Raw genomic sequence first — 11,566 nt, forward strand, 5'->3', positions numbered from 1 at the left:
AGAGTTGTGGTGAATTTTACATTTGAACATTCAGATTCATCTTATTCAACAACCTTTTTTAAATTCTGAGTACGAAAAGGTTGGAACAAACACATTCGTGGAAAGTACTGATTGATAAAGCGTATTTGCATAATTGTACTATCTGCGATTCCAATGTTGCCCATACATGTGTAAAATTTGCACATCAAAGTGTAGAGAGTATAGTAACTTGTGTAACACAGTCACAAAGGAAAACCTCTGGCTCTACACACTCCCTGCCTATTCCCTCTCGGAATAGTCAGGACCTCCTGCAAGGCTGGCACAGGGGAATACAAAACAAATACAGAATATATGTACTACAAATATGTCTCTGTAAGCATCACGCATCCCCTGTACACCGGTGCATTTTCAGTGTATTAGTGTTGCTCATTTCAATCAATCAGGAATTTGTAAAGCTCACTACTCACCCGTGAGGGTCTCAAGGTGCTGAGGAGGGGGGGGGGGAGAAGGGGGAGGTGCTGCTACTACATCCTGGTAGGAAAATAATCTGCACCATTTCCTTGTTTAGACCCCATGTGGGATGACCACTTAAATGTGCTTCTTACAGCACTTGAAAAGAAGGCCAGGGGCTTGATGAAGTCACGAGGCTCCAGTCCCCCCACAACATGTCTGTGCATGCTAGGGTAGTCGGGGAACCTGTTGCTGTGCAATGTAAGCAGAGCCAGACTGTGCAGGAGCTGTACTGCCAACTCAACACTTCCAGTACATAACAGCCCCCTTTGGCCGCCAGAGCTCCAAGGACAGCAGTATTGGGCATATACCATATTAGCGAGCCCTTTAGAACTTCAGGGATAGCACTAGCAGGCAAGTACTACTTTACTGGGACCTTGAGGGCGCGAGATACAATATCAGCAGAAAAGTGCAACATCAAGGAGCCCTTTAGCAGTCCAGAGACAGTAGTATCGGGCAAGATGTCCAATATTCAATTCAAACTACACGCAGCAGTAGGGTTTTAAATGCCAGTTCGAAGTACTGCAGACTAGCAAAATCCAACAAAATAAAAGAGCCAACCTTTCAGGGCTCCACACCTAGGGAGATTGTCTATACTGAAATACCACCAAAACAGACAGTGTTATACCAAAAACACCAATAGAATGACCAGGCAATGGTGGCAAAGCCGAATCACACACTCTTGCCCTGGATTGTGGTGCAAGGATGTCTCCTAACATGATATATGTTTTTGGTGTTTACTGAGTAGTGTTTTGATGTACTCCACCAGTGTACCTCCAGTATAGCTAATCACATTTATTTGGGATCCAAGATTTTGGATATACCACAAGTATGGATCCACTTATTTCTATCTCATAGTGCTGTGAAGAAAAGTACATAGGTAGTTAAAGGCACATACTACATGTTTGGAAGCTTTTATTGCACAACATGGAGGGGTATAAAACTCATATTTCACAGTGAAATGTGAAATATGTAAAATATTTCACAGGTCCTTATGAAATATGGGTTTCATGATCATGACGACAACACCCAAACTACTCTGCATAGCTTTACATTGCCAGCATAGGATTATTTGATATGGAGGACCAAATTATGTGGCAAGATTATCTAAATTATGGGGGAAGTGCATATGAGGCAGCACATTCTTTGACAGTATTATTGGCATCCATTAGAAACAACATTGTGAAACTTGAAAATGACGTGCCAAACGTGGTGAATCTATAATTATGTGGTCAATGCCACAGTCAGAAAATTGCCTCTATCCACTGACCTTCGCAGTTGTCCATTATCTTCATCAATAATTTATTACTGAAAGGTAAACAAAAACCTAAACATTCCAATTCCAATTAGTGCCCATTGTTAGCTGCACTGTGAAAATAACAGTTAACCACATCTGGTCTTGCATTACCACCCTTGGGTTCTGTTGACATTTACAAACCAAAGCATAAACGGGAGAGGAGCCCTCGAATGTGATTGGCAAAAGAGACAAGCCTCTAAAATTGAGATGCATATCCCCTGGGCGACGCACATTTAACTGTTTACAGACAGATATAATAAGGCTTGGAATTCATAGATTTAGACTTTTCCTTAATTCATTCATACCTACATTGATTACAAATATACCGCAGTTCCTCAAAATCGTTTTTTTTAGCTAAATTGCTTTCTCTACTATCACGTTTCACCACTTCATTGTGGCAAGGCTACTTAGTCTAACTCTTTTTAACTTCATTTTGCAGCAGTTAATTATTTCACTTCTCTGAGCAGTAGTAGAAATCCCTGGAGGAGGGGCAGGTTACAAATTGCAGTCTTTTTATGGGCGAGCACAAAGTGTTTCGTCCATTCTGTAATATCTCCTTGGGCTTGAAACCACGCCCATGCCAAGTCAGTAACTTACATTGGTACGTGGGCTTGCCTTTTAAAATCTGCTTGTTTTCATTTGTGAAAGGCATGCATATGTCATGTCTTTTCCGGTGTTTAACCCACCTACACAGCACTGCTAAAGTACCAAAAAGGTCGAGGCTCCATGTTTTCATCCTGGAGTCCGGACTACTTTATCTGTTTTATTTTCCATGCAGCGCGATTGCGCTGCATTTTACATAGCGCGATCGTGCTGCGTTTGTTTTTTTTGCTTTACAACCCTAATAGCTCGAACTCGAACAAATGCGAGACCCGTTGCATTGAAAATGCTTGTTTTAAATTCCTACTGCTTCATGTAAGTGGCTTCTGTGGACAGCACCATAGGTCCCTGGCTGGATTCTTTCGCTTGTTGGGGATGACAGTTCCGCTTTTCATGTTCAGGCCAGCCTACAGCCATGTGAATTTTATCAGCGAGGGGGCACTATTTAGATTCACACCACAAATTAAACTGTGCTTGCCCTCTGGTAGCTTGGCACAGAGCAGGCAGGCTTAACGTATGAGGCAGTGTGTAAAGCATTTGTGCAACAGTAAAAACAGTAAAACAGTGAAAACAACACACAAAAATAATCTACACTAGTTTTGGAAAATAGAGCTTAATTTGATGATTAAAACAAGACCAAAACGACAAAAATCCAATAAGTAGAATTCAAGATATGAATTTTTGAAGAATATCTGAAAATATAGTGCTTACAAAATTAAAGCGTTAACCGGGTCTATCTGGTCGCACTAGACTGGATCAAAGCTGACCACAATGGAGCATGGGTCGCATGCAGGGACCAACCTTGTCCCGCTGAAAAAGTACCTTATGGATGAGGGATGAGTCACCATCAACAGACACGGCGCCCAAGGGCCTGGTGTCTGCTATAGCAGACAGTGCGTATTCCGAGGGTGGTGTGTGCGACCTTTCTGTCGGGCTGACCACCGAGGAAATCTTAATTCGTCGTTTCCGCTGGTCAGGCAAGTGGAAACATTGAAATACAACAGTGGTGAGGCCGCTGGCTTGACTGCCGCCTCACCACCACCATATTGGAGTTCGGGCGGTTCAACTGCCGAACTCATAATCGGCCACTAAGTCCTGAGTTTTGAAAATTGGCCATCTAAGTACCTTTAGCACCACGAACAAGGGTCCAGGATTGGATGGAGGCTTCTTGGGTGTTCAAGACTTACTCAGGCAGGGCCCAGGTGCGGGTTCAAGATGGTGGGAGCCAGTTATGTCCCTGTTGCTCTAAAAAGAAGGCCAGCAAAATAGCCCTTGGAGTCACTTTTGGAACTCCTGAGAACAGGTGTAGACGCACGGCTCAACAGCATGGCTGGACTTTGAGGGTTCAAGGCAAGCTCTAGACAGCAAATCAGTCCTTCCAGGTACAGCATCATTCTGGTAGAGTGCACAGCAGGTCACAGCAGCAGGCAGTCCTCTGAGAGTCTTTCTGCAGTTCCAGTAGTGAACTGGAAAGTGGGTCTGAGAGCCCTGTTTTTATAACGTGGTGTCCTGCCCCTAGGAGGTGGGGGAAGTTTCCAGAAAGGTTCTTTGAAGTTCAGTAGTTTCCTGCCTCCACTGCTCTGGCTCCTAGCTGGCTGCATTCACAACACAGGGTGTTGCTCTGCCACCATACAATGGTGAGCCCATTCATCAGCATCCTGTGTCCAGTTTCAGTTCCAAGAGTGTTCAAATTGTGGGGAAAATCCCCCTGTACTTATAGTCAGTTCTTACAGTGTTTTACAATGGTAGGGAGAGGAGGTTCCAGCCAGTTACAACTGGTTCTGGGATTGCACCCTCTCTCCTTTCAGCACAGGCTCTAAACATCAGTGGGGGGTTAATGACCCTATTGTGTGAGATCAGGGCACAGTCTTTACAAATGCAGGTGTGCCCCGCCTCTGCCTTCTCTCAGCCCAGGAAGGCTTTACAATATGTAGGTGTACCTCTGTGACACCTCCACCCTCCCTGTGTTCAGGTTGTCTGAGAAGTATGCACAAAGCCCCAACTGTCAGTCTGCCCAGACGTGGATTGGAGACAAGCTGCAAAACACTAAAGTCATAAGCACAGATAAATGCGCACTTTCTAAAAGTGGCATTTCTGTGATAGTAATTAAAAATACAACTACACCAGTAAGCAGCATTTCTCACCACTATCACAACCATACCAAACATGCCTACGCTACCCCTTATAAATCAGACAATACCCCTTACACATAAGGCAGGGCATCTCCAATGCAATCCTATGAGGAGGCAGCACTCACAGCAGTAAGACACCAAGTTAGGCTGTTTGTCACTACCAGGACAGGCCATGCAACATGGCACAAGTCCTGCCTTCTACACACATGGCACCCTGCCCAAAGGGCTAGCTAGGGCGTACCTTAGGGGTGACGTACATGTAGTAAAAGGGGAGTTCTGGGCCTGGCAAGTAAATTTAGATGCCAGGCCCCTGTGGCAGGAAACTGCACACACAGGCTCTGTGCTAGCAGGCCTTAGATAGGTTTGACAGGCTACTTCAGTGGGTGGCGCAAGCAGCGCTGCAGGCACTAGTAGCATTTAATTTACAGGCCCTGGGTATAGGGATACCACTTTACAAGGGACTTATAGGTAAATTAAATATGCCAATCAGGTATAATCCAATCATACATAATTTGTAAGAGAGAGCACATGCACTTTAGTACTGGTTAGCAGTGAAAAAGTGCTCAGAGTCAAAACGTCAGCCAACAAAGGTCAGAAACATAAGGAGGCAAAAAGCAAAACGTCTGGGGAATGACCCTGTAAAAGGGCCAGGTCCAACACATAGGTGTTAGAGTGTGGTGAAGTGAATGCTGGTTTATAATGTTGAGTTTGTGGTTAGACACAGATGAAAAAAGAGTTCTAATACGTACGCTGTGTATGGTGTTGTCATTGGTGGGTAGCCACGTTGGGGAAGAAGCTACAACTGGTGACGAGATAGGGAAAAAGTAACCTGAAGATCGACAGTGCTCTCCCAGAGAGTGTGATGTGGTCCACACAAGCTGTTTGTGCATGCCACAAAGCACAGCTCCAACCGGTGTGAAGCATTTGACGATAAAGAAAGCTTCATTGAGAAGTCTAATCATCGGTGGCCAAGAACCTGTTGGCAAAGTGGTAAAGAGAGGCACAGCGTTACTACACAACATAAAGATATACAGTACACAGATTGATAATACTGAAGGCGGGTACAACCAGGTATTGAAAGTGCAGCAAATAGGGAAAGCAAATTGCAAGATAATGCTGCAATCAGAAGCGCTGCAAGGCAGAGATCAACCAAGAATTACAAAGCACAAAAGGACGCCTGAAGACAAAGCAATTTGGATACAAGCAAGGAAAGGTCATCTGCTTACCAAAACCAATTAAAGAGAATCATCATACCACAGCACTGGGAAGTGGCCCAAAGAGAAGTGCACAGGGTTGTGCTTACGGAGCCGCCCATACCTGAAGTGGCGATCGGAATAGTGAGAGGCTGTCCTTTCAATTGAGATCAAGAAAGAGGCCACGTTTCCTGCAGTATTAAAGATGGCTGAGGCCAGCACATCGCAAGGCCACAGAGATGGTGTGATTGAACATGTTCACAAAGACTGCTAAGCAAAGTCAGCGAGAACTCTATTCTCAGTGCCAGCCAATCCCATAACAGCTATAATGCCGCCTCCTTCCTGAAACCATCACCACCATTCAATACCGCCAGAAATCAAATGTAGGAAAGTGCCCTCTTTCTTGGTATTGTTACCCCCATTTTCTGCCTGTTGTTAGTGTGTTTGACTGTGTCCACTGGAATCCTGCTAACCAGGACCCCAGTGGTTAAGCTCTCTCCCTTCTAGCAGGGTAACTGAACCTTTTTCTTCCCACAATTGCCATACTGGTCTCCCCATGTAAGGCCATAGTATATGGTACCTAGGTACTCAGGACATTGGGGTACCATGGGATCCTTATGGGGTGCAGCATGTATTATGCCACCCATAGGAAGCCTACGCAAAGTGTTCTGCAGGCCTGCCGTTGCAGCCTGCGTGAAAGTGTGGATAAACCCTTTCACTACCAGGTCACTGCACTAGGTCACTGTAAGTCACCCCTATGGCAGGCCCTCCTAGCCCAGAGGGCAGGGTGCAGTTACCTGTGTGTGAGGGCACCCCTGCACTAGCAGAGGTGCCCCCACAAACTCCAGGCCCATTTTCCTGGACTTTGTAAGTGCCGGGATGCAATTTTACACGTGTACTGGACATAGGTTACTGCCTTCGTCCAGCTACATAATGGTAACTCCGAACCTGGGCATGTTTGGTATCCAACATGTCGGAATCATACCCCAATACTGTTGCAAGTAGTGGAAGTATGATTCCATGCACTCTGGGGGCTCCTTAGAGGACTCCCAGCATGGCTACCACCAGTCTTACAGGGTTTTCTTGGCAGCCCACGCTGCTGCCACCCCTCAGACAGGTATCTGCCCTCCTGCTGCTTGATCTGATCAAATCCAGGAAGGCAGAACAAAGGATTTCCTTTGAGAGAGGGAGATAACACCGTCTCCCGTTGGAAATAGGTGTTACTGGCTGGGGAGGGGTAGCCTCCGCAAGCCACTGGTATGCTTTAAAGGGCACATTTGGTCCCCTTCATGCATAAACCAGTCCACACCGGTTCAGGGACCCCCAATCCCTGCCCTGGTTTGAAACAGGACAATGGTAAGGAGAGTGACCACTCCCCAGTCCATCACAATTCCAAGGGTGGTGCTCAGAGCTCCTCCAGAGGGTTCCACAGTTCTGCCATCTTATTTTCAAGGTTGGCCGGGAACTCTGGGAGCATCTGAGTGGCCAGGTCAGGCAGGTGACATCAGAGCCCCCTCCTGATAGGTGCTTACCTGGCTAGGTGACCAATCTACCTTTCAGGGCTATTTAGGGTCGCTCTCTCTTGGGTGGGTCCTCAGATTCGGCTTGCAAGGTTCCAGCTGGAATCCTCTGCAACCTCCACTTTGACTTCTGGACACTGGAATTGTGACTGGATCCTCCAGGAACCGACAACAATGCAATCCATGAAGAAGACTCTTCTGCAACTTTGTCTCCACTGCTCCTACCAGCTTGGCAACATTCCCTCTGCTGTGCATCCTCAGAAAACACCAGCCTGCACAAGAAAAAGAAGGAATCTTCCTTGGAGTGAAGGAGTCACTCCCCTGCATCCGCAGCCCCTTCTGCAACGACGACCAGCTGCATGGATCTCCCGTCATCTTGAGCTGCATGGATCCTGCATCATGGGCGGTGGTTCGGAGTAGTCCTCTTGGTCCTCTTTGCCAGCTATCCAACTTTGGTGGAGGTAAGCGATTGCCTTCCCATGCAGGACAGTACCCCCATGGATTGCGTCTCTTGCAGCTGCCAAAGCCTGTTTGCATCTCCTCCAAGTGATCTTCAGGCAACATGTAAGCTCCAGTCCCCAGCACTCCTTTCTGCGATGCACAGCCTTCTGCGTGGCTGTCCTGCAGTGTGGGATTCCTTCCTGTAGTGCTGTGTGGGCTCCTTCTGGCTCTTCTGTCTCCCCAACCTGTGGGACTCCTGTGGGATTCCTGTGCGTGCTGCCTCCACTCCTGTGGACTCTCTGTGATGCTGAGGGTCCCCTGTGACTCGCCCTCCTGGGTTGAGTCCTCCTGGGCCTTGCTGGTCCCCAGCAGTACCACTTTCCCACTAAACGCAAGTTTGCCTTTGCCAAGGCTTGTTGGTGGAATTCCTGCATCAACACCCATCTGCAATCTTCATCCCAGCATGGGACATCTTCTGCATCTTTCAATAACCGTTCTCCGGCTCCAGGGCTGCAGTGCTGACCTGATCTTCATCAAGGTCGACCAACTCCTGCAAGTACAGCTGGGTCAGTAGTAGCTCCTACCCCTCCTGGACTCTTGGACTTGGTCCCCTCTCTCCACAGGTCTTCCTCTCCAGGAATCCACTGCTGGTTCCTTACAGTCTTGTCTGGGTGTCTTTTTTCTTCATTTTCGTCCTTTTGGGTGGTTTGGGCGAAATTCCAGTGATTTACTCATGCTTCCCTGGTCACTGGTGTGTATTGTGGTACTTACCTTTGGTGTTTTCTAGTACCCCCAACTCCTCTCTACACATTCCACGTACCTAAGTGGGGGTCCTGTGCTCGCATTAAATTCTTTTAGTATATGGTTTGGGCTCCCCTTAGGGTCACTATTGCTTATTACTATTTGCACTGTTTTCTAACCTTTTCTATACCTATTTTTGATTACTAGTGTACATATTTAGTTAGTGTGGTTACTTACCTCCTAAGAGAGTATTGCCTTTTCAGTAATTTTGGTATTGTGTCACTAAAATAAAGTACCTTTATTTTTGTAACTTTGTGTGGTTTCTTTCATGCGTGTAAGTGCTGTGTGACTACACTGGTATTGCATGAGCTTTGGATGTCTCCTAGATAAGCCTTGCCTGCTCATCCACAGCTACCTCGAGAGAGCCTGGCTTCTAGACACTGCCTACACTTCACTAAGAGGGGATACCTGGACCTGGTATAAGATTTAAGTACCTTGGGTACCCACCACACACATGGCCAGCTTCCTACATTGGTGGTAGCGGTGGGATAAGCACTTGCAATTGCCTTACCACTCTGTAACTTGGTACTTTCCTCAGGAAATACTACTTACTGATTAGGGGGTACACACAGTACATAGTGTCAGGGTCTAGTCTCTACATGTTTGGGTAAGCTAGAGGGTAGGCATAGCCCTTACTCCAAACTTCTCTAAAAGAGACTAGAAGTTAGGAAGGTTAGGCACACCTGACACCACTCTAACACAAACATGTCTTCAGGACAGGGCACATCTCAGGCTATGGACTCTCCTTATGAGAGCCTCACTTTTCAAGCGTTGAGTGCGAAGTGCAAAGAAAAGAGCCTGAAGACAGGGAAGAAAACTAACAAGAATCTACTCCTAGGCCTTCTCCTCCAGGATGACCAGGCCTATGCTGGTGGCCAGGAGGAGAGGGAGGAGATTGTACACTCTAGCCACCCAGTGCTAGAAAGAGAAGATCTGGACACCGAGGAAGGCTAGGAGGGTCTCTCAGAGGATCACAGGGTCCCAAGTAACCCCTCTAGTACAGCTGGGAGCACTACAGGTAGTATGTGGGGAAGCTATGTTAGTAGACCCCCCCATTTCTGCCCAGAGGGTTAGCAAAACTAGGGACAGATCCTCCTCTGCCCACTCTCATGTCACCTCAGTATCTGAGGGGACACACTATTCAACTCCATCAACTCCAGAAGAAGATTCCTTAGACATCCACAAGTGGTTCTCTTCTGCGGAGAGGGCCTGTAAAGTACAGAGGGTCCCCCAGAGACAACAGGATGCTATCCTTTGGCTTGCCTTCTCTGACAAGGGTAGGGATAGACTCCTTACTGTCAGAGAGGAGGATGCTGACAATTACACTGTGTTAAAGTCTGTTCTTTTGGATGGGTTTGGTCTTACCGCTGAACAATACAAAATCAAGTTTAGGGAGACCAGGAAAGAGTTCTTCCAAGATTGGGTTGATTTTGTGGATTGCTCTGTGAAGGCTTTGGAATGCTGGTTATATGGTCGTAAGGTCACTGATTATGAGGGATTATACGGTCTTATTCTGAGAGAGCATATAATTAACAATTGTGTGACTGATTTGTTGCACCAGCACTTGGTAGACTCAGATCTGACCTCTCCTCAAGAATTGGGCAATAATTGGGAAAGAAGGCAAACACATGGGTCAGAACAAGGGTGAGCAGAAAACCAAGGGGTGACAAAGACAAGAACACGCATTTGCAATGCAATGGGTCTCACATTTGCTCGAGTTAGAGCTATTAGCGCTATAAACTCCTAACCGGACTTTTCTTGCCGCACAACTTGAAAATGAAAAGTTAACTGTTTCACATAAGCGAGCCGATTCAAAGCGCCACGGCTGCCATGAGCATCAGCGATAAGGAGAGACACAAAAAGAAAAAGAAGTTCGCTCACAGTCAAACTTATCGGCAAAAGTGCAATTAGTCATGTAACAGGGGCAATAGCCAAGGTGGTAACACAACCTCCCCAAGGAGGGACAAACATAAACCATTTACCAATGTCATCAAAGGAGTTTTGGAGGGCAAGCCCACAAACGAGTGATAGTCATGGGCGTGAGGTGGGCGTTGTTAAAAACCCAGATACATACCAACACGTCAGAAAAGCAGCGCATGCACGCTGCAATGCGTGACCTAAAAAAGAAGCAGGTAAGTCTCAGGACAAGGGTGGAGACAAAAACAAATCTAAAGAGTCTTCACCAGGCCCACAAAATAAATTCCTCTGGGGGGTGGGTCCAGAACCTCTTCCTCTTCCCATAACAAGAAGCCTTGGTGCTATGTTAGTAGGAACAAAGGCCATAGGCCAGGAGACAGCACCTATCCTAAGAAAAGCACCAAGCCACCCACTACTACAACACCCACCTCTACCACTAGTGCCACTAGTAACAGCAGTAGTGGTGGGTGAGGTAACATAGCCAATCCAATGGTGTAGCTGGGCTCACTTTAGGAAGTGTGGTGAGGGCTGGCTTAGTTAGGGAAACTACTGAGGCTGTTTTAGTCTCAGATGGAGGCATTGATCTTGCCACCCTTGCTGTCTGTCCCCTTAACATGGGTAAGTACAGGCACCCTTAATAAATGGTGATCAGGTAGAAGCCTACAGGGACACAGGTGCCAGTGTCACTATGGTGACTGAAAAACTGGTAGCCCCTAAGCAACACCTACTTGATCATCAGTACCAAGTGACTGACACCCACAAAACAATGTGTGCCACCCCATGGCAGTTGTTGATTTCAGCTGGGGGGGGGGTTACTGGCCCTAAGAATGTTGTAGTGTTCACAGACCTACCTGTAGACTGTCTACTAGGGAATGACTTGGAGACTTCAGCTTGGGCTGAAGTGGAGTTGGAGGCCCATGCAGCAATGCTGGGAATCCCAGGGCATATTCTTGGTTTAATTAGGGGACAGGCCAAAAAGCAAAAAGAAAAAGGAAACTTGGAGCCTGAAATAATGGCCCATGAGGCTCCTAAAGCCAAGGGTAGAAAGGGAAAACAGTTGCCCCCTACCACACTCTTCAGTGAGGATTCCCGTTTTGAGGAGGAGGAATCCACTCCCCTGGCAGAACCTACACCTGAAGAGTTGAAAGCTGACACAGCTGAACTCTTAGGTGAAGG

The sequence above is a fragment of the Pleurodeles waltl genome, chromosome 5 (assembly GCF_031143425.1).
Source record: "Pleurodeles waltl isolate 20211129_DDA chromosome 5, aPleWal1.hap1.20221129, whole genome shotgun sequence".
NCBI lineage: Eukaryota > Metazoa > Chordata > Amphibia > Caudata > Salamandridae > Pleurodeles > Pleurodeles waltl.